Here is a 20,124-nt window from a genome sequence, read left to right as displayed (position 1 = left end):
CCAAATCTAATCTAATCTTTTCTCACAGCTGTAATATCACTCTGAATGCTTCACTACCTAACTTTAGCTTCGCATAGGGAGCACGGGGAATTACTGATACAAACCTTTTGTACAAGGCCAGCCTGAAAAAAAAAACCCCAACATGGGTGGCTGTGTTTAACATCCCTGAGTTTGCCATCAGGATCAGCACAGTTCCATGAAGATATTGCCATTTTTAGCAACTACGACACCCCTCCAAAACGCAACAGCATTACATGATTTCTGTTCCACAGAGGCTCTGATGTTCCATCTATTATCCCAGTCTTGCTTTAGCACATATTTTATATTAGAATGCGTTCCAGGAGGCATATGGCAGTAGAACTAGGTCAACCATTAACCAAATAACAGGAAGCTGCTCTGCAGAGCACACCCTTCAAAGCTCGCTTAATGAGCTGGCTCTTCAGAGTGTGTCCTTCAGTAAGGTTGAAGCTAACTGTTCCACAGGATTTTCCTTAAAAGACACAAGGTCGTCCAAGGCAGGTGATTTATGGACACGACAGACTCTGAAGAGCCATCCCAGAGTGTAAAAGCATCTGGGTCAGTTGCTGAGACGAAGAACAATCCACAGTCACGTGCGAGATATTGAATACCAGGAACCTGCTCCAAGAATTTCCTCATCTTGGATGTGAGCAGAGCCCATTCCACCATGAACCTGCTGCCACAACTTCACAGGAAAAGAGCAGAGCCTTTGTAGACTTTGTAGGGAAGGATACCATCACTAGATAAAGATTTAGCATCTCTCTGCCCAGATGAGTCAACTCCATGCTTTTGCAACATTTTGGGGGAGAAAAAAAAAGGGCTGATATTAAGACTTGCAAGTCAGTATCTGCCTAAATTCTTCATGTCTTCTGCTTCTCATTGATCTCATTGAGATACACGGATTTAACACCATCTGCCAAATCCAGGAGATGAAAAAGCCCATCATCACTGCTGGTATCTCCATTTGTTCCACCTCAATCTCACCAATTTCTTCCTCTAAACATTCCACATTTCACAGCAACCACAGATGCCCAAGGTTTAAAGAGAAGTTTTTAGGACTGAGAGGCATCAAGCATCACAGAACGAAATCCGTGAGTAACATGGAAGTTAGAAAAAGTTCTGATTCATATTATACTGTCAACAAAGCAGTAGAGATGGCCTGATCAAGTTGTTTTTAAACAAATAAAAGGCAAACACTTGCCAGCACTCTAATTGAAAGGAAGTTTGCCACTGATATCCATCACATAACTGTTGCAATAACACGATAACTCAACAGTCATGTACCACAAAGCAGTGTAAACTATTCAAATTCAAAAAAAGTCACCATCCAGCTATGTGACTACAGCCAAATCTTCACACTAGGTGTATACAGATACTAATATTAGTTTTCTGATACTCTCATAAAAAGTGGATATCGTCTCTTATCTCTTTATCATCTTTCCTCTGGACACCATCCCTGCAAAACAAAACACTCAGAGGTCCTGAAGTCATTATTTACCCAAACAAAACTAGCAATAAAAAAAACCCCTCTCTACTCCACTGCCAAGGGTAGGCTTGCATTTCTCCATAATTTCTAATAGGAATGACTGCTGTAGGCAGTCCATCTTGAGATATATAGATATATAGATATACAGATATAAAGAGCTTCCCCAGTAGTTCACATCTATCCTTCTGACAAAAATAAAAGGCAAAAAGCCCTCGTCCAAGAGACATTCTTCTACTAGAGCCTCCACAACTGAGAACTTCTCTGCAACCAAAATGTTTGTGAGGTGGGAACTCAGGTCCATCTTTCTGGGGGTGGATCCTGCTGGTTCACCAGATAATAATTCCAGTTCCTAATTACAGGCACAGGAAACGATAAGGCATCCATGATGACTGAGAAAACAGTCAGTGTGTGTGATCATATGTCCCTGCAGATTGCTTTGTATCTCAAGCGACAGCTCCTTGCTGAAACAGGCTAACTCAGTGGAAGACTGCCAAGCATGCTGTGGTGAGATTATCATCTTAGTAGTTATTTATAATAAACTATCTTCAGCAAGTAGCACCTTTTCCAGTAGGAAAAAAGTCAAGGACAATGCATTTTCTTCGCAGTACGGGGATGGTCTATGAGAAAATGTGCAGACAATATCTGGTGGCATTGTTCATTTGTGTACGAGGAGGCACTTCTGATGAACATTCCTCCAGCATGTTCTGAAAACTGTTCCAACACCACCAGGAAAAGCACAAAATTACCAGCCACTACAAAGGAGAACCAGCAGTGGAAATTACATGGGTAGACAGAACAGTTCCCATACTTTATTTTTTTTTTTAAATCTTTATGATTTGCCTGCATCCTTGATACTTTTTGATGATGAAACAGGCACACCATGGCATATCTATGGAACCAAGAAGGAGCTCTGCCCTGAGAGATGATGTTCAAGTCTCATGTAACTCTTTAGTGCCATTTATTTTCAAGTGCCCCATGCAGAAGTGCCAGAGTCCCACAGCTCCAACCAAAAAAACCTGAACGGGGCCAGCGGAGCACTTTTAAGGATGGAGTTACTGCGGAACAGAACAAACAGTCCTCACACACAAGCCATGTTTTATAAGCATCCCCTCCTCCCATCACCAGATTGCAACTGGGAAAACATACCTGTGGGCTGGCTACTCCCACTCCAGTTCTTAGGAACACATGAAGAAAGTCATGCTCTTGCAGGGCTGCCACAGAACGGCACCCAAGACAAGGATTCATTCAAGGGCATCTGTAGTGCATTATCTGAAGATCCTGCTGAGCAGGCAATGGAAACCACCAGAGCTCTGATCATGAAGTTCAGCTCTGCTGTGCCCATCAAGGAGCAAGCTCTGGTATCCCAGAGTTTTCCCAGGCTGCATCTACGGGAAGATATCTCCAAATGTTATGGGTGGGAAAAAACCCTAAACCCGTTGGCCAAGTGTGTGATTGAGCTGACAGAAGCCATACCACTAGATTTTTTTAAATGCTCAGAAAACTTACTTAGAAATCTTTCTTCTGCAGATTTAGATAGACTAGCAACAATATTTGGCTCTTCAAAAAAAACACAAAACAAAACAAACCAGAAGGGTGTCACATGTTAGGCAAATGCGTTCTGAAAGTGTTTTCAGGTAAAAAATAAAGCAGGAAGAGTTACAGTAGCTTTCTCCAGTTTCTTAGTAATTACAGAGTTTCAAGGTCTACACAGTATCACGGCATTGCCCAGCTGCAGTTCCATGTTCTCAAATGGTTACAGATTTTGGACAAACTGTGTCTGCACTAAAGCCAACAGCACCTACAAGGGAGCTCCATCTGAAGCCCAGGACTGAACTCTTCCCTTTCCCCAGATCTGCTCAGCTCTTCAGCCTCCCCCCAGCCCCTCTAATAATCAGACATGCTTTTGGAGTGCACTGCAATGCTAATTGTTTTGTGTGTTTTTTAAAAAAACTTCAGCCTCCCCCCAGCCCCTCTAATAATCAGACATGCTTTTGGAGTGCACTGCAATGCTAATTGTTTTGTGTGTTTTTTTAAAAAAGAGAAGCATACACACAAAACAAAAAAAATCAAATCAAAACAAAAACAAGGAAAAAAATCCACAGGTTCAGGAAGAGAGAAAGAAATGAAACCATATTGGGCTGAAGTGTCCAGATGACAAAACAGAAGGTAATTGTTCAATACGAAGCATGAAAGCAGCACAAAAGGACAAGATGCAGAGGGGGGTGAATTAAAAAAAAATAAAAAATCTATCTGGGCTTCCTGCACTGGCATGAAATGGCTGCTTTCCTTCTTACTGCCAGCTCCCATGCTTCATGTTGACATTACACATCCTGTGCTGTAGATCCACCCCCATGCTGATGCTTGCCCAACAGAATTATCTCCTGCGTCACAGCAGTGGTAGCAGAACTGCTGGCTCTGCAGATCCCAGAGCACCACTTCAACGCTTAACACACGCAGCAACTGGACACACCACCAGATATCCTGGGTTGGTTCGTGGCACTCTCGGTGCTGCTCTGCTTTGCCTAACCTTCTGCTAAGCAGCTGGCCTGATCTCTCTCCCCTTGGGATCAAACCATGGAGTTTTATTTTATTAATCTCTACCAAAACGCAGGGACGGTCTGGAGCCCTCGTATCTGGTTTATCTCCAGCAGGGTTGCTGAAATGAAAATGACCTAAAAATAACTGGAAATGCTGCTTCACACCAACAGAGAACAAGCTCTTTTGGAGTAAATATTTAAGTGATCTGCCAGATGAACCACCACAGCAGCATGAGCCACATGGATAGGAACTTGTATTATGTACACACACACAAAGGTACACAGTTCTGCCACTGTAAAAGGACCTAGGTTGCATTTTTCCTGATCCAAAAATCTTGTCTTCAACAAACCATTGCCATGTTAGTATCTATTCAAGCCAATCCCTTAATTAAGAGGAAAAAAATGAGGGGAAAAAATTGCTTCCAAAACCACCACAATTAGTGACAAGGCTCCAGAACACGTGAACATCATCCACAGACAACACAGCAAGAGGAATGTTCTCACTAGAACATCTGCAAAGTCACATGAACCAGTACTTCAGGGACATGCCAGCACTAATTGAAGTCAAAGTTGAGTATTTATAACATACATGCTCCTGCTGTCAAAATACAAAGAGTGAGAACGAAAGAAGGAGCACACGAATGAAAGTGAAAGAATTATCTAATGCATATGCTTCCGCTGAATCTTGCAAATCTGCTACAGCCATGCCCTCACATGCAACCACAAATGAGCATCTCGTGTATGTAGGTGGAAGCTGTTGAAAGTTAAGGGCATCCTCAATTCAAGATGTAATTTTCAAAACGCCTCCCTGAAAAGCTCCACGAGAATTACTCCATGCAGCTAAGGATCTGATCTTCAAATGTTTACTCACACAAGGAGCTGCAGTGAAAACTCAGAAAATCAGGGCACAGCGACTGTTCACATGAATGAGCTCTTAGAGCATAAGGGCTCTAGCTCCCCACCATGTATTATCTACCAAAGGCACTACGGTAACTATGAAAATGCAGCAGTGGTGAGGTCTGACCTATTAAAAAAAGCCTTTGTTAACATTCCTAACAGTGGCAGCGAGCAGTTACAAAATAAATAAATAAAGCGCACATGCCTGCACACCAAACAAAATCCCAGGAATGTAAGAGGAATCCTGTAAAAGTTGCAGTTTTGCTGTCTTCCAAAGGAAATAGGAAGCAAATCCACGTAAAACCTAACTACAATAAATCATTAAAATCTGATCTTTGTGGCTGCCACCACAGTACAGTGCTTCAAAAGCACAGATGGGTTCACTGCTCAGGTTGCTGCACACATGCATTTGTCTGATGGATCTTTTCAACCTAAAGCTCCAAACCTCTGCAGGCTGGGGTGTCAAACACACTCAAAGAGGATGGCACTGCCACGACCCAACTTCCTACATGTGACTAACTTCTGATGTGGAAGGAGATCACAAACCGCCTTCTTCACATCACCTGGGCAGCTAAAATGTTCTTGTGGTCATCCATTACTAAAAGTCTTACTGAGACATGAATAACCCTCCAATCTGGATGTCAACAGATCAGCAGGTATTGCCTTCAGCTCATAAGCAGACTGCTTAATTCACCTGTAAAGAGGATTAGATGTCTTCAGCACATCAAGGAAAAAAGCATGAGAACAGGCGGTGTGACATTTCAGCTCCATCTATCTTTAAAATTTCCCCAAAGAGCAGGATTTTTTTTTTTTAATGTCCCATTTAAGTTACTAACTCATCATCATATGACTGGCCTCCACTGCCATGACATACAAAACTTCAGTATATGGTGACAGGCCCCCTAGAAAGTCATTCCACAACCTGAAACATCATCTACCCTTCAAACACACTAAAAATAGATTCCTCACCCCCTTGAGGTCTCAGCAGCCCATCTGATATTACAGTACAGTATTAACAAACCTATGTAGACATGAATTCTTAAAATAAATATCTTCAGAGATAAGACCAGAATACCAGCAAGCAAACTATATTCCTGTACACCAACTGGTGAACCTGTGGAAGCACTGAAGAACCATGGAGGGCAACAACCACTCCATGTTCATTTTTCAGGAGCACAACTCGTGCAACTTTTGGTCAACCTGCCTGACATCTTGCCAATCAACTTCTGACTGTTTGAAGGACATTTTCTGACTACACTACAGCCTCAGCAGGTTTTTTGGGTTTGTTTTTTTTTTGTGTGGTTCCTTGGGAGAACAACACACTGAAAATCTTTGTCCTCTCCCCTGCCCCATGGTGGAAGGAGAGCAGAACACTGGTGGAGGGCGTGGAACGGAAAGTTTGCTGTAGTCTTTTTTATCACCTCTGCAATCTGATAATTTTAAAACAATTCAGGTTTACTCATTTGTTCATGCAAAGACCCAAACACACTGACTGACTCTCTCAGCAGCCCCAGTGAGTAACAGAGCGATGTCCTTGGAGCCAGAGATTTCAGGTCTCACACATGCACAGCTTCTCTGGGAGGAGAAACCCGTGTGCTCTTGAGCAACAACAGCTCCTTCCCAACCCACCAGCATGGAAACACACCAGGAGAAGCCACTGAAGGGTTAAACACACCCATCCTGCATGGCAGAACATGGCCTTGGGTCACATTTACCTAGAGAAGGGCTACTGGAGTGCACACTGGGCTGTTTCACACCATATGCCTGATCACAGACAAGAGAACTTGGCCTCTGCATGACCTGGCACAGCTGAAAGCTGATATGCTTTCTCCCCACTGCCCGCCCCCAGCAAAGATAAAAGGTCATTTAGACCAAAAGGAACCTGTCCACACTGACTTCAAGTTACATTAATTCAACTTTTGGGATGCATGCTCCTGGCCAGGAAGCCAAACCCCTTCTCGCAGGGCTGCAAGCCACAGCCATATGACAGGGCAGGAACAATTCAGCAGTCAAGGAGCTAATTAACCAGGCTGAGAGCTGTCTGGCTGCTCTCGATTTTCCATCAGCCATTTGTTACATTTTTTACACTTGTCAAGCTATTTAGCTGAGCATGATAGAAGCAAGGCTTCAGAGGTCCCACATCCTGCAGCCCGAGCCACCCAGCTGCAGAAAAAAGGAAGGGGAGAAGCTGGAATACAAAATCAGAGCTTCCAATCAAATACAGAGAGAAATAATTCCAAATTTGTTCACATCGACATTTTATTTATTTATTTGTCTTCACAGTGCCACTTGTCTCACAACACAGAAGAAAAGAAGAAGATGACTCCGTTGGCCACTGCCTTCCAAACTTTGCTGCATCACCAACTAAGTATGTACTGTGTACACATAAATGTATTTATCCATACTCACCACAAGCCAACAACACACTTGAGAAGACAGGCTCAGTCAGAATGACAGCAGTGACACAAAAAAAAAAAGGTGGCAGGTAACCACATCTCATCTCTCAAGGGCTCGCCACGAGAAGAGCAGCTCTGCTCCAGTCTCACACACCAGAACCACTCACAAAAGGAGGCTTTTCTTCCCTCATCTTGGTTTGTTTTGACACACACTGCAGCAGAATCCAGCACCAGGGTCGTAATTTCCATGTTAAATCCTAATTATGCCTATTTTACTGGGTAGAGGGTTAGATGGATCAACAAATAAAAAAATAAGCAAGATTTCAAGGGCTGGACAGCAATTCTTGGGTCTCCTTTCTTTTTGGTGAGAGAGACCCAAAAACCTTTAACAAAGAGCCACATGCCCACAGATCTAGCTGAATCTGACTAGGATTGAAGAATCCAAGTCTGAGTTAAAATAAATAAATATCCATGGACCTCTTAAGTTCTCTTCAGCAGCAGTTTGCTCAACTAGAGATGAGCACTCACTGCATTGTCCTCAAGACCAGCACTCCTCAAGCTATTCCAAGTTTAGCCCGGACTACAGTTCTCACTTTGTTTAACAAATCATGACAATTTAAAATTTAAATAGGAAAAAAGAGAGGAAATTACAAAGAAGTTGTTAAACAATCACCAGTGACATAAACCACCTTCACCAATCCCTCTAAATTTCTGACCCAGGATCTATTTCAGCTGTCCATTTAACAGCAACAGGAGAGAGGCAGAAATGAAAGGAAAAAAAAAACAACAACCAAAAAAAAACCAATCAAACCAAAAAAACCCCAAACAAACAGGAAAAAAAAAAATAGAAAACCCTAAAAATGCACAAAGAACAAAAAAAAAAGGAAAAAAAAGGAAAAAAAAGGAAAAAAAAGGAAAAAAAAAAAGAAAATCCAAAAAACCCACCAAAAAACCCAAAAACACCAAAAAAATACCCCAAAACACCAAAAAACAACCCTACCAATTGTTTTCAGCATCGTCAGCCAGTTGAACTCTGACTTTTGGACCACAGCAAGGCCTTTATTAATGATCCTCTCCCAGCTACACAATCAAGTTCTCCAGCAACTCAGTCATTAGAAGGTAAATGAACCACCCTCCACATCACCATCACACTGGACCAAAATCTCCCTTATCTTTGCTGTTTATTTGACAAATAAGGGGAGAAAATTTAAGAAATTTAAGAGAAAAATTAAGAGAAATTTAAGAAAATTTTGTCTGCTGGAGGACAGGCTCCAAGTGTTACATTCCTCCCATTCTGCTCTTTTCTTTGGAGAGGTCTGGGGACCGTGTGTGGGAGGAATGTGCTTGCCTGGCCCCTGTGATAAGTGGCCATTGTGTTTTGAAGCATTTGCATGACAACAGTCCAGCCCAGGATGACCCATCTTCTTCCCAAAAGGAATATCCTGTGATGCCTTCTTTCCACAGGCACTGATACCATCCCAAGCCACTGTTTGAACCCAAGAGCTGCAGGCGGAAAGGAAGGGTTTGCTCATCCCAGCAATGCAAAAGAAGCCCCCATTGTCCTACCAGGCCACGGAAACACTGACCACATGTGCATCAGAAGATTCCATTTTTAGCATCTTTCAAAACAAAGTCTTCTCTTTCACATTATCACGAGCACACTGAATCCTCAGTCTTCCTATATCATTCTCTGCAATGTCTGCTTTGTTTTGTCTTGAAAAATCGTCCCCCTGCCTCTCTACCCCATGCCACTGCTCTGTTAGCAGCAAGTTTTCCACTGCACATAATTATGGCATGCCTTAGCCTACTTTTTTCCTGTTTGCTGAACGGCTCTGCCTATTTTCTACTTGTGCTGATGCTACCATTTACTTTTCCTGACGCTCTAATCCTTGTATCCTTTGAAGGCCTGACTTCCTCCACACCACGACAGCAGCTGGGGTTCTCAGGCCCCTTTCCAGACCTTTTTAATAGCAACTGTAATGCCACTCTGATGAACATCCCACTTCCTAATCTTCAGGTCAGCACAAAGCCCGCATCTGTAACAAGTGCTGCAAACACAACATCCAGGGCTGCTGAGCACCCATTATCTAAATGACTTCAAGTTATTAATTGCATATTCCTGGAACTGGAAGGAGAAGGAAAAACACTGTCACATAATGCAAGCACTTAGCTTCTTCACACATAATCCCAATTAGAAGGTCTTATTTTCCACCAGGAAGTAACAAGTGACACACGTCAAGAACTGAATTCTTAATTTAACTGGTTCAAAACTAATAGAAGTAACCCAGAGAATCAAGTGCTTTCCCAGAATTATTTGTCCTCAACACACACTGGCCCTGCAATGATTGCTACCCTAATAAGCTCTAAATAAGTCCTTCCTAATCACTCATGACATTGATGCTGTGCCTACAGCTCTTTATGCTGACACTATTAAACAAGTATTCTTTAAGAGACTGTGTTTGACTCCACTCAAGAACAACTCCTGAACATCCTGAGGTCTCCTATTTCCATCTTCTTTCAATTACCAGCTAAACTCAACTTAATTAATTGCTTCTCCTGATGGATCTTAACATCTTCTACCTAAGAAGCTGCTTTTAGCCCAAGCCAAAACCCCACTGTATTCCCCCTAGACAGCAGCTGTGGAGGTCCATAATTGTAATTATGGACCACAAAAACCAGACAAAAACAATGAGACTTCTGATCAAGCTAAGATACAATGCATAGCACTGCTGCTAGGTCTGGGAGTTATTTTCTGATAATGAGTGTATCTCAAAAATGACTAAAAAGCAGTCCAAACTAATGATGAGGGAAAGCTCTTTTCCAAACACTGCTTACAGTTCCTCCAAGCAGTGATTAACCCAGGATATTGTGAGTTACTGCAGTAAAATATGTTGCCTCAAGCTGACCAAAGCAACTGCACCAAGACCTTCAATTCCCAGACAGGTAAAAAGAGCCCAAAGGAAAAAAAAATACATTGTATTTAAGACTGTGTTCAACTGTAAGACACCAAACACAATGGCTCCCCTTCCCTTATCTCAAACTCTCTCCTCTTCCTCAAGTTCCTTCAGAGATGTATTTATGCTGCAACCTCTGGCACAGCTTAATAAAGCTCAGAAGATGAGGGGCAGCAAAGGAAAAAAAAATACATTGTATTTAAGACTGTGTTCAACTGTAAGACACCAAACACAATGGCTCCCCTTCCCTTATCTCAAACTCTCTCCTCTTCCTCAAGTTCCTTCAGAGATGTATTTGTGCTGCAAATTAATAAGCTGGCACAGCTTAATAAAGCTCAGGAGATGAGGGGCAGACTTTTTAGATCTTTGGTATTGTTTTTAATGTTTTTAAAGTTGAAAGAACAAAACAGAACAGAACCCAGAAACAAGAGAACTCACACGACTTTGTAGCTACCCTATGTGTTGACCTTCCCAAACACAAGCTTAAAGAAGAATACTTCCAAAACTATGGATGCAAATAAAGACCACTTCTATTAAACCTGGTCCCCTAAGTTTGGAAATTTCTACTAAAGACCTTTTTTTTTTTTTTTGCTACAACCAACAAGACAATTATCATAAGTCGATCTATCTCCCTTCCTCCCCCTTTTTCTTCTTTCAGCACTGGCATACAAACCATGCTATTTTAACTTCTTTCCTGTTCTCCCAGTTCTTCTGGAACATTTTATTTTCAACAGTCAACTCATTTGGAGAAGTGCCATGCTGAAGTTCAACCGTGTACAATGTTAACTGTGTCTCTGCCAGCAGCTGAGGACTTGCATCACACCACCTTCTCCAGCACCCCTTGATTAAACAATTTGAGTTCCTCTCTCTGAGAAGTTAGCAGAAGGTTTAAGCAACCCTCACTCCCATCACGCTCCTTTTATTTTTTCCACCTTCCCTCTCAAAAATCCTTCTCACTCTCTGAAGAGTAAGATGGAATTTCTCATTCTCCCCTCAATTAACACTCAGCAGACCTCCTGCTCACCTCCTGTGGCCCAGAGATTTCTTGGTTGTTTAGTACCCTAGAGTGAAGCAACTGCTGGAAAAGCAAGCAGGCATTTGGACTGATGAAGTTCAACATCTCTGCTGAAGCCAGCAATTGGAAGTTCATACTTGAACACATCAAGTATGCAAGTTAAGCAAACCATACAGTTCTGGCACTGGTAGCAGATCATATTCATCCAGAACAAGTTTGTAAAATATATAATCTTCTACTTAAAAGTATAAAAATATCTGTTAAGAGTCATAATAAGAGAAATACATGATGCTAAAGGAGTATTTCCATTATTTTTCTTCTATAATAGACTGGAAGTGTAGCAAAATAGAAGGAAACAAAATACCAAAAACAACTCAACACATTTGGCCTTTGTAGACCTTTCCTGATCTGTGGAGAACATTTCTCCATCAGCAGCTTCTTCCAATCCCTATTTCACTGGGGACTTTTGCATTTGTCCCTAGGTTTGCCTGGTGAAAGCTTCAACACGGGACAATATTAGTTAATGAGTAGTACACAGTTATTCACCAGTTTTACACTTTCAAGTCCTTTTTATGGAGTTTCTTACTTCAAAGCAGTGTTGTTCTGCCCGTTTAAGGAAATTATCCACAACACCACACAGAGAAAGTGTTACAGTACACTGAGGTAATCTCAATTTATATTATAACTCCACACATGTTGTTTGGAATAACGGGAAAACCCAATAGGAAATGCTAATCCACACTGGGTTTCTGGGAGCTCCAGATTTCAAGAGACATCTTTTGAGCTCTTCTGAAGTAATCTTCCTCAAACTGTAAGTTGTACTATTATAAGACTTAAGTCCTTCCCATTTCCTTTTTAAGGCTAAAATTAAACTTGCCCATTCCTTGGGGCCCAGAGGAACATCTGCCAGATGTCCAGACATCTATGTTGAACAATAGTCATCTACTTGTCAACTCTCTTTTTAATCATCCTTTTATCGGTCTTCATAAAAGCCAATTCCTCTTTTAAGTCAAAGTGCACAATGCTAACGAATTTTGTTATAAAGGTCACTGGATTGGAATGATCGTATTTTTTCCATTTCCACTTGCAGTTGCCTTGCTTTCCCTTTCCAGCACCCCATTATGTACTTATATTCTCCACACTCCAAGCATAAACATTATTGTATTTTTAGTTTTCTTCTTGCAATAAAATAATATTTTTTAATTATGGAAGGAAATTGTAGACATGACATCTCAAGTTTCTCAACAACATAACCTGGTGTGAAGCTAGTGAAAATGTAAAATGAAATCAAGTAATTCTTTAAATGTTTTTAAAGCAGTGGTTCATAGGCTATGTCTAGTAGGTGTGAGAAAAGTGATTAAGAAAAGCATATTTTAAATACTGGAGAATAAGCTACCAATGCTTACTCTTTCTATTAGAGATTGGACCAACAAAAGATTCTGTGTGCCCCAAACCAAAAGCAATTGAAAGCCATTGTCTGAATGAAGAAATTTATGCCCGATTAGGAGAAACATCCATGTCACCACCATGGCATGAATTAAGATCATCTTTCTGGAGCTCCTTTAAAAATCAATGGGTTTTGGGGTTTTTGTTTGCTTGGGATTTTTTCTTTTTGGTGGGTAGAATTATTTTGAGTTGGTTTGGTTTGGTCTTTTTTTAATAAAAGTTCTTCAGCTAGAATTTTAACAGCAAGGTGAACTTCAGTAGAATTATTTTGAGTTGGTTTGGTTTGTTTTTTTTTTAAATAAAAGTTCTTCAGCTAGAATTCTAACAGCAAGGTGAACTTCAGTCTGTCTGAGCAGAACCACAGCAAGAAGCACCATCAACAAGAATGTAATTCTCTGAAGAGGTTTCAGTCTCAGAGTGAGGAAACCCAGGAGAAAAAAAAAAACAAAAACCAACCAAAAAAACCCCATTAAAACTACTGCAATGTGGTTTGGTTTTCTAGGGCATTAGGAAGCCCTCCCAAAAAGATCCTGATCTTAAGTCTCAGAGCTGTTCTTGGATTGCACATGCCACGTTCAAGGGCAGGGTATCTGCAGGGCACCCTGTAGTGCCAGCACTGGGCTGACCTCCCCAGAAGTAAGAGGAGATTTCACAGCTCTGAACCACAAGCACTCTGCATACGGTCCATATAGGGGATGGATATTTGGGATCTGACCCAAATAAGCAAAGGTCAGTGGGCAATTCTTCAATTTTTCTTCAACGGCCAACTCAGACCTGTGCAGAGGTCTGAAAAATCCATCCAAAAAAATATCACCTCGAGGGGGAGGAAAAAAAACCAAAACGCCACCACAACAGCAAAACCAAACAAACAAACAAACAAACCCCCAAAACCAAAAGCAGTCAGCCTCTCCTTTTGTCAAAATATAAGATTAAACATACCTGATATGGTATGTTCCTTGGCCTTCTTCTGAAAGATGGAGGCAACCAGAGAATCTCAATAATTTGGGTGACACATCAGCAACCGGAACTTAAGAAATGCACAGTTGATAAAGCAACAATATCCTCCCGAGGTATATTAGATTACACATTAAAACATTTCTTCCACAGCAAAAACAAAACGAGGGCATTGATTTTTAACCTCTAAGACGGATCTCAAGTTCATCACCCGTCACTGCAATCCTCAAATCTTTCTGGTTTTTTGCACATCTGGGAGGGTGCTCTGACTCAGATTCACCAGGTCCCCCATCCTGCCTCTTAACATCTTCCCATATTTGCTCTCAAACACCTCGGAATAATCAACGCATGGACATCACTGACACCCTTCCATGGAGCTGTGCCTTCAAGCTCAGCAGCACCGCACCCCAGTATCCCCCTCATGCCTTTCAGGATGTGTTTTGAACTTTTCTGAGGAACTGCATCTACTGTGTGCAGCCGATGTGCAGATTTCAGTGGGTGGGAAATGACCCGAGGCCTGCTTTGGGTCTACTCAAAATTGCTTCAGATTAAAAGGTGGGTTAAAAACAAAGCACACGAATTCCTGCTCAACTGCTATCTCGCTTTAAAGATCTCAGGTTTCCATAATGACATTAAAATCACAGTAAGAATGTTGCTGTAAGTTTTCAGGAAAAAACAGTATTTTATGACACCAAAAAGACAGCTGTGAAAACTGTTTTGCTTTTTCCAAGAGAAATTATGTATGTTATGATGCTCTGAGGAACCTACTAAAAGCTTGCCAGCATCACTTTAATGCAACCTAGTGAGTGGGGAGAAATATTCCATCTTAATTTAAAACACATCCAAAAGAAGGAATGGTCTTGAAAATGAGATGTTAAAAATCCCAAAAATTAGGCATCATCACCTAGGAAAAAAAGAGACATTTCATGATACCCTCTGGAAGAACCTGAGCAGCCTCAAGCTGCACGCACTTACCTCCAAATGCTTTCAGAAATCTAAAAATATATGCTTATATACACTATTTACTTGGCCAACTGATCAACCTCCACAATCCTGTGGTCTTTAACCAAAGAAAAATATCTAGAAAGGTGACCTCCGCATGAAAGCATCAGAGGAAAAAAGCCTGAGGATGTGTTTCTCTGTGTGAAGGAGAATCTGAGCAATTTCCTCCAATCCTCATTTCCTGATAGCATGAAGACAGCGAGAAGACCCATCACAATGTTGTGCATTGAAAAATCTGAAGGGGAAAAACCTTTAGGGGGAAAAAATCATGATTAAGCCAGCTCCTGCCCAGCAAAGCCTCGAAACATGGAGAGACATCCACAATGTTAGGAGCACTTCCCATCTCAGCTTTGTCTACTCTCTCTCTCTCCTCCATTTTCTGGTGGAGCTAGAGAACATGACATGGCTTACCTGACTCAGATCACAGCTCTCTGCCAAACTAGTCACTTCCTCTTAGACATGCAAGCAGCTTCATGAGACAAACAGACCCCCACAGACGCACACACAAAAGCAGGAGCGGAAAGCACTCAAAACTTGGAGGTCCCTCTCCCCCTCCAAACACCAGAGAAACAAATGAAACTTTTGCCTTTTTCTCGCCCCCCCAAAAAAAAAAAAAAAAAAAAAAAAAGAAGAGGGAGGTGAAGGGGAAGGGGGGGAAGGAATCCTCTCAGATCACAACTACATGGAGCTCCAGGAGGATCTCTGTGTGAGGAGAATGGAAACCACAGTGCTGAGGGGAGCCGGGGGGCACGGCAAGGGGGGGTGAGGAGAAGGTTACTCCAGAAGACATAAAGAGCCTGTGGACTGTGTGTGTGCATGTGAGCGAGAGCGAGGAGAAGCTTTGTGTGGTGGAGCCTGGACTGGAACCAAAGCAGACAGCTTGCAAATGGAGGACAAGGGAGATAAAGAAAGGGAAAGAGGGGGAGAGATAGGGAGAAACCTGCTCCGGGTGGGTTGAGAAAGGGGCAGGGGAGAAAGGCGCCTTCTCCCTTGCCTGGTTTAAAGGTAGGGACACGGGGAACTGAGCAAGTAGAAGTGGGCTCCTTCCCCTTCCTTTCTTCCCTTCTCGCTCTCCTTTCTCTCAAAGGAGAGCACAAGCGTGTGTAATGGCTCCTGCTCTCCAGCTGAACGCTGTCCTCCTCCAAGCCACCTCCTGCGGGCACCAGCAGCCCCCCCCCAGCCCCGACGCCGCCGGGGACCCCCGCATCCCAACTCCGGGAGAGCCCCGGAGGGGGCACCAGGGCCGGGGTGAGGGACCAGCGGCGAGGAGGGCAGCCAGAGGGGACCAGGAGAAAGACGAGGAGGGGGAAGAGTGGATGGGAGAGAGGGAGAAAGAGAGCAAGAAGGAAAAAAAGAAAGAAAGAGAGAGAACGAGAAGGAAAGAAAGGAAGGAAGGAAGGAAAGGAGGAAGGAAGGAAAGGAGGAAGGAAGGAAGAAAGAGGTCACCCGATTGCCTGGGTCGTGCCAGCACGGAGCTTTTCTCTCCTCCGTGTGTCTCCCGTCTCTGATCCAAGTCCACACGCACAGCACCATCCAGACCTCGCACACACACACACATATCCTTCTCAAGGCACCCCCCACCCCGAAAGCTCGGCTGGTATCTCAATTAATTAACCGCCTTCCTCCTCCTCCCACCACCACCACCACCACCACCAGCACCTCCTCCTCTTCTCCTCCTCCATGCAAGAGACTTCTCTCTCAAACAAAACACCCCGCTCTCGCTCCCCTCTCTTCTCTCTCTTTTTTTTTTTCTTCCTTTCTTTCTTCCTCCTTCCTCCGTTGACCGAATGAATGGATTTCAGAGGAAGGTGGTGGAAAGAAAGACAGGCATAAAAGACCAAACAAAATAACGCACGCACAGACACACACACACACAACAGAGAGACACACACACACACAAAAACGAGAGATGATCTCTCCAATGCCAAACCAGAGATGGGTTTTAATTGCAAGAACTTACAGGAGCGTCCCGGCACTGCTGCTCTTGCTGCTGCCTCCTCTCCTCTCCTCTTCCTCTCTGCCTAGCTCTTCTTGTTATTGTTGTGGAAGTTGTTTTGTGAGTCTCATGTGCTCCTTGCCAGGTCTCAGCAATGGAGGATCGCCATCTTTCCCTGCTTTTCCCCCCCTCTCTCTCTCTCCCTCTCCCTCTCTCTCTCTCTCCTTCACTGGTTTGCTGCAGCTGCAGATGACCTGAGATATCCGTCTCTCTCTCTCTCTCTCTCTCACCCTCTGTGTCTCTCTCTGAATAATGAGCAACCAGAGGGAGAGAGAGAAAGAAGACAATCTCCTCTCCTACCACACAAAACGCAAGAGCACCAGGGGGTGCAAGAATCCTTTCTAACAACAACAACAACGTGTAGGGGAAGAGGAGGAAAAAGAGAAAGAAAAGAGAAGAAAAGAGAGGAGGAAAAGGCAAGAAGAAAGAGGAGGGAGGTGGAAGAGGAGGGGGGAAAGCAAGCAAGCGAGAGAGATCCAGCAGGCAGACAGATGGAGGAGAAGATGGTAGTGATAGAGGAGGAGGTGTTGAAGATGAAGGAGATTAAGAGGAGGAAGGTGGTAACAAAAAGTTAAGGTTTGGGACACTGAATCACTCACAGGCCAGGGAGGAGGAGAAGAAGGGGGAAAGATCTGAAGATCTTCCCCTTCCAAGCTGTTGCCTTCACAAAGCCTCCTGTGCAGGAGCGCTCAGCAGCTCCTGCGATGCTGGGGGAGCCGCTGGGATGGAGCGCTCTGCTGGGTCATAGCTCTCTTCCAGCCATGACAAAAACCGGTTTCTGCATGCAGATCTGCCCCCGAGGTGATCCCTCAGACACATCCATCTAGAGGCTAATCTTCCCTGAGCAGGGTAAAGAACATAAATGGAGCTGGAGGTTGCAAAGTATAAAACCAGATCTACCACGTGGTTGGTTTTTAATCCCCCTTCCAGCTCGCATTTGATGTGGAGAAAGGACACTCAAATTGTCCATTTCTGGCACGTATTTTGAAGTCTACTCCTGGAAATAAAGACAGTCATCTCCAGGTTTTTTATTTCTCGCAAGCGTTTGGGAGAAAAGAGAGCTTGCACTACTATCACCAAAATCACTTCTACGTTGGTGAAACGTTTTTTTTGGCCGCGAAATAAAATAAATAATTCCACTTAAAACAACTTTTATGCCTCCCAACACCTAGTTGTCTGCCTCTTTGTGACTGATTATTTAAAGCCGTGGAAACTAACGATCAAGGCTCACAAAGAAAGGTATCTGGGTGATGAAGGCAAGCAGACAAAGACAAAGCGGCTGTAGCCTGCATTTTTTATTTAGTCTCGTTTCTATTAAGCATTGTCCTGAGCTACTTCTTTTTGCTCGACACCCCCACCTCAGCGCAACCTCCTCCTCCTCCTCCTCCTCCTCCCCTCCAGTCTTTCCACAGCACCAGGTCAGATTCTTTCTGGGGTTATGTCTAGCGAGGAAAGGGGGATGGGGGTGGAGGGGCGGGAGGAATTAGGGTTTACGTGCAGACTCAGTAAATCAATACGCGGGAGTGAGGCAAAATCAATTTGAGCGCAAGGGCATGGCTGGCACTGGAACATCACTGGGGTTTCTCCAGCTCTCCAGTTTTGCTTGGCTGGAAGAGAGACTAGAACCACGGAGCTCCGGTTCGGGTGGGAGGGGGAGATCCTCCCCTGCTCCGAGGAAGTTACATGGGAGTGGGGAACCTGAGGTGATCTCCTGGAAATTCTCTCAGTTCAGCTTTTTACTGACTTCTGGGAGAAGCCAGGCGTGTTAGAACTTCATTGTCTCTCTCGAAGACCAAACGCAGGAATACTAGCCATGGCAATAAAATAAAATAATGAAAATCGGTCGCCCAGGTGGTGGTCAAATATTAAACCCATGCATCCTCCGATCTCCCCATCCGCAAGAATGCTGTGAGTACAAAGCACACACGCAGGATCTCTCCCATTAAATCTTCTTTTTCTTTGAGCCGTGCAAGTTAATGACTAAACAGGAGAAAGATCTTCTCCCTCCTCCTCCTCCTCCTCTCCCCTCTTTCCGCTCCCCCCCCTTCCACCCCAAACAAGTGCTGTGAGGAATGGGAGGAAGGATAATATCTGGGCAGAAGGAGCACTGTTGGATTTAGAGAATCCTTCTCAAGGAAAAGGGGAAAAAAACACCAAAACTGAGGATTCCTACTAAGACTCCTGGTTTCATGCAGACAAACGGAGCGGACACCTCCTAAGAAGCTGATAAAAGAACATTAAGGAAAAGGGAGGGACTGTCTTTACTGCTGCCAGAATGTGCATGTGTTCTGCCTGCAATTTTCTATAAATCATCCCCATCGCAGGAACAGAGCGCCTGGGCTTTGCAATCTTTGACGTACCATCAACGCCGAGACAGATAATTCACCTCTTTGTCTCTCAGCATTTTAAATTAAAAAAAAAAAAACCCAAGCAAACAAACAAACAAAAACAAAAGGGGAGGGGGAGAGAAAAACACCCCAAAACAACCTAAAAGAATTAAAGATAAATGAAAAGAGAGCGAGAAAGAAAGAGCAACCCACAAAACACGTTGCTTCTGACCAGAAAGAAAGAAACTGGATCTTCATGGAGATAGTCTGGAAGTGTTTTCCCGCCCTATCCCCCCGGTCCTTGGGCGGGGGGGAGGGGGATTCCATCCCTCTCCGGTGCCGGAGGAGCCCCCCGAGCCCTCGGACCGCTGGCTTGGCTCAGGAAAGGGCATTTGTGGCTACCGAGAGGAGGGGGGACGAGCCCGGGGGGTGCAGGACCCTCCGCGGGTGCTGGGAATGCGGGGGGACCCTCCCGGCTCGCCCCGGCAATGAAGAGGTTAATCTTGCTGGCAGCCCCCCTGGTCTTAATTAGCCCGGCGGGTTAAGTGTCCCATTAAGTGTCCCATTAGTTTGCTGCTCTCTGGGTGCTGGCGTTTGGGACGTGGGGCAGGGGGCCGGGATGTCCCGGGATTCCTCCGGGATGGAGCCCCGCTCCCCACCCGCGGCGGGGAAGGTAGAGGGGAATTTCGGCTTCTTTCTGCCTTCCCAGCAAAGGTGGTGTCCCACCGCCGTGTTGGCTTGGAGCCGCAGTGGAAGGGATGATCTTGGTTGGAAATAAAAGAAATTGGAGCCTTTGCTCATTTGTCTGGTCCATGTTCCACCATGAGGAGCCAGGGGAACAAAAATCCAGGGGTGAGGGGAAAAACCCACACAAAAAACCCCACAAAAGAATCCCAAAACCAACCAAACAACTGTTTTTGTTTTGTTTTGGTGGTTTGGGTTTTTTTTGTTTTATTGTTTTTTGTTTTTTCAACAAAGAACCAAACACAAACATCTTTCCAGCCTCCAGGATTGACTGCATCTTTCCTCACCCAGGTAACCTGACCAGCCTGAGCTCGGTCCCCAGCATCTCACCCCTAAATCTGGGGCTGGCTGT

The 20,124-nt window shown here is 43.9% G+C and overlaps 1 protein-coding gene across 7 annotated transcripts in view; it reads right to left on the bottom strand.

Annotated features, from left to right (window-relative positions):
• ZNF462 (zinc finger protein 462) overlaps positions 1-17,489 on the bottom strand; it is a 91,928-nt gene extending 74,439 nt beyond the window's left edge. For 4 of the 7 annotated variants that reach the window (XM_039699169.1, XM_039699175.1, XM_039699174.1 and 1 more), the window contains exon 1: positions 16,666-16,900. The gene's annotated coding sequence lies outside the window, so the exon portion shown is untranslated. Of the gene's footprint in view, positions 1-15,116; positions 16,308-16,665; positions 16,901-17,300 lie in introns of those variants that run through there. The other 3 variants (XM_039699172.1, XM_039699170.1, XM_039699173.1) reach the window with 3 other exon arrangements.
• Positions 17,490-20,124: the final 2,635 nt, after the last annotated feature.

The sequence above is a fragment of the Passer montanus genome, unplaced genomic scaffold, assembly GCF_014805655.1.
Source record: "Passer montanus isolate IOZ18808 unplaced genomic scaffold, ASM1480565v1 scaffold130, whole genome shotgun sequence".
NCBI classification, from domain to species: Eukaryota; Metazoa; Chordata; class Aves; order Passeriformes; family Passeridae; genus Passer; species Passer montanus.
This window is presented reverse-complemented; position numbering and strand designations above follow the sequence as displayed.